The sequence below is a fragment of the Otolemur garnettii genome, unplaced genomic scaffold (genome assembly GCF_000181295.1).
Source record: "Otolemur garnettii isolate 467f Iridium unplaced genomic scaffold, OtoGar3 scaffold00055, whole genome shotgun sequence".
Classification (NCBI taxonomy): domain Eukaryota; kingdom Metazoa; phylum Chordata; class Mammalia; order Primates; family Galagidae; genus Otolemur; species Otolemur garnettii.
Genome location: NW_003852450.1, coordinates 6,997,988 through 7,001,881, shown reverse-complemented (window position 1 = coordinate 7,001,881; position 3,894 = coordinate 6,997,988). Strand labels below are relative to the sequence as shown.

Below are 3,894 nucleotides of genomic sequence, written 5' to 3'. Positions count from 1 at the left end.
AAAAAAAAAAAAAAAATATGTCCTAGAACCAAAAGGAACAGTGTAGGGATTATTACCGCCCAGGTCCAGCCGGGTCTGCCCCATGAGTTTGATGGTGACACTCCAGTGGCCACTAGGTGCAAGAGCTCCTTGCTAAGGAGGGCCATGACAGTGCAGGCTGGTCTTGGGCAAAATCTATCTTTTTCTGGGAGAGGAGTAAAAGGCAGAGAGTGGAGGAAGGTGGCCAAAGAGATTCTGAGGAATCAGTTACAAAGGGGTATCTCACATAAAGGGCAGAGAGAAGGGCTTCTGTCTCCCCTGTCCTATGTCATAGAACACAAGCAGGATTAGGAGGAAGCATAATTTGTCATTAGACAAATTACTTTGGGGGTTTCTTTTTCCATTTCTAACTCCCTCTCTACAATATCTTAATGGGGAATTTAAACAACAAAAAAACCGAATTGAAATATGTAAGAAAAATATCTTATATTGTAGACAGAACCAGAGTCCAAACCCAGTGCAAGATTCACCACCTGGGTTGCCTTGGACAAGCCATTTAACCTTCCGGAGCCTCAGTTTCCTTACTTTTAAGTGAGAAAGATAGCACATGTCTCATAGGCTGTTAGGGAAGAATAAAAGATTCCACAGAGAGAATTTATGCCTGTGCACTCCTACTGCTCCTACTGGGACTGGTGCCTTCTGGTGTAAACGTGCAGGGAGAATGTGGTTGTATAGTCAGGACACAGATTATGGAGGCCAAATGTTGGGCAGGCAATCTGGGGTTCTCCAAAGGGTCTGTCCCAGTGTACTAAAGCACCTCTCCCGGGAGGGTATGAGGACCCAATGAGGAGGAGCCCAGCAGCCTGGCTGGCTCTGGGCCGGCAGACGGCTGTCCCCAGGGGACATTCCCGGATGTCTGCTGTACACTCCCTCAGGGGGCTGGAAGGAGGCATGGAAACTTCCCTTCATCAAGGTGAAACTTTCCACCGGGCTTAGGTCTTGGAGAACCACAGGGCGTCAAGATCGTGGGCTGCCTGCCGCCTGTAACGGGAGCTAGGGCAGGGCCCCCCACTTCCTGTGGGAGCTAATGAGCCTCTAGAAGGAAAGCCAGGAGCTGCTGCTCCAGCCAGATTTGATTTCCTCCTCGTTTGAAGAGTGGTTACTTAACACCTTGGCTGTGACTTTCCCGGCCTCAGAGTCCACAGGTTTCAACCCTTGTATTCCATTCATGCATTTTGATTTCAAAGAATTGCTGAGCTCTATTCTGGAGAGCAGAGGTGGGTTGGAATGAAAGGTAGAGAGGGAAGGAAATGCCAGGACTCTGTGGGCACACCTCAGCCTCCTACCCACCTTCACGGTGTCTGGGCCAGGGGCAGCCCCACATTCTTCCTGCCTCCTGGGTAAGCTCCCAACTGAAGGTGTTTACCCTTTAAAGTGGGAGGAAGGATCTACACAGGAAAGAGACCCGGTGAGTTAAAGACGGAGATAAGTGCAACAGAGTCACCTATCCACTGACTGGTATGATGGAAGAAGAGCCCACAAGGTGCCATCTTTTACACCTGAGTAACACACAAGCACCTTTTAAAGACAAGACTCTCTCCTATCACTTAGGTTCTCAGACACATTTTCCAGTCTGACTTGAGAAACTTGAGTCTTAGTCTTTAAATAGTCTTTCAATGACAGATTATCACTGCAAGAGAAAGTTTTGTCTTTATTGGTTATTAAATGTTTTAGATTATCATTTCAAGATGCTTATAGAATTTATGGACACCCCAGATGTCCAAAACCCCTTAGTTTAAGAAGTATGCAGGCCAGATGCGGTGGCTCACACCTATAATCCTGGCACCCTGGGAGGCTGAGGCAGGTGGATTGCTTGAGCTCATGAGTTCAAGACCAGTCTGAGCAAAAATGAGACCCTCATCTCTACTAAAAATAGAGAAACTGAGGCAAGAGGATTACTTGAGCCCAAGAGTTTGAGGTTGCTGTGAGCTGTGACGCCATGGCACTCTACCCAGGGCAACAGCTTGAGATTCTGCTCCCCTCAAAAAGAAGTACTGCAATAGTGAATAAGAAAAAAAATTGTCTACAACCTAGACAATTTTTCAACCCTTGTATTCCATTCGTGCATTTTGATTTCTACAGCCTAGACTTAGAATTGGAAGGAATATTAAAAATTATCTAGTTCAACCTCGGACTCAGTACAGCGATAATTTCTCTCACCTTGGGGACTTTCTGCTTCAATATATCTAATGACAAATTATGCCCAGTTTATCTATCCATAAAGCTCTCCCCATCTTTCCCACCCTTTAAGCCCCTTCTCTCCCACCAAAAAAAAACCTATACCTTGCCTGGGAAAGAATTAATGGTTAAACATCTGGGCTCTGTAGTGAAACACACCTGAGTTTGGATTCTGGTCTGTTGCTGTGAGACCTGGGGTAAGGTACTTAACCTCAGTCTTCTTATCTGTCACCTGCCTCATCTGACTGTTTTGAAAGTTAGCAAGACCATGAAGATGAGGACTCATTGGGCACAGTATCTGGCATGGAGTAAGAAGTCAAGAAATGTCAACTCTGTTAACATTAAGATTAAGATTTGTTAACCCCTCAAATCTTTTAATTTAAAGAACATTTTATTGATACATAATAGATGTACGTATTTTTAGGGAATGAGTGAAGATTAATTAATTAATTAATTAATTAAAAGTAAGTCGTTTATTTATTTTGAGACAGAGTCTTACTTTGTTGCCCTCAGTAGAGTGCAGTGGCATCATAGCTCACAGCAACCTTAAACGTTTGGGCTCAAGTGATCTTGCCTCAGCCTCCTGAGTAGCTAGGACTACAGAAATCTGCCACATTGCCACATTGTTTTTAGAGATGGGGGTCTTGCTCTTGCTCAGGCTAATCTGGAACTCCTGAGCTCAAGCAATCCACCTGCCTCGGCCTTCCCAGAGTGCTGGGATTATAGGCATGAGCCACCATTCCCGGCTTATGTGTGAGAATGCAATACATTCATATAATGTGTAAAGATCAAGTCAGGGTAATTTGGATATCTATCACCTTAAATATTGACCTTTCCTTTATGCTAGAAACAGTTGAATTATTCCCTCCTAGGTAGTAAATTTATTACTTGATGCAGCACATTGTGTCATGACAATTTGTTTCCACATTAGTTTCCATAAGCTTCTTGAGAGCAGAGCCATCTCTCATTTGTCCCTGAATTCCTCTGCATTCGTCCTGTACCTGCACCACATTCAGTACACGTGGACCTATTGTGCACCTGTTGAATTATACTCTAATTGTGAGAATTTACTCTTAGGAAGAACTAGAATTTCTCCATTTTAATCTACATTTCATCCATTGATCCTGGTCCTACCCTCTGGACAAAACAGCATGCAGAAGTCTAATTCCTTTATGCTTAACAGGCTTTCAGCCCTTTGAAGATAGCCATTATATTTCTGTTTACTCTTGCCTCCTCCAAGTTAAACACACACACACACACCCTTGTTGCTATGACTGTTTATCATGCAAATGGCTTCTGCTCATTCACCATTCATGGTTCACCTCTGAACACACCACAGCCCACCAGTGTCCTTCTTAATGTGTAGTGTTCACAACTGGATACAAAATTACTGTGATAGTCTGGCCAGAGTGGAGAACCTGTGATCACTAGTGCCTGAAATTAGGGCAGCCTCCACCCCAACTATCAGTAACACTTACAGACTAAGGCCAATAGGAGAGAGCATAAAAGTACTAAGTAGAGGCTCCGCACCTGTGGCTCAAGCGGCTAAGGCACCAGCCACATACACCTAAGGTGGCGGGTTCAAATCCAGCCCGGGCCTGCCAAACAACAAGGATGACTGCAACCAAAAAATAGCCAGGCATTGTGGCGGGCACCTGTGGTCCCAGCTACTTGGGA

General features: G+C 44.8%; 1 protein-coding gene across 1 annotated transcript in view; it reads left to right on the top strand.

Moving 5' to 3' along the window:
- The window catches only part of LGR6 (leucine rich repeat containing G protein-coupled receptor 6), a 125,857-nt gene that overhangs the window by 116,635 nt on the left and 5,328 nt on the right, over positions 1–3,894 (top strand). The window lies entirely within an intron of this gene.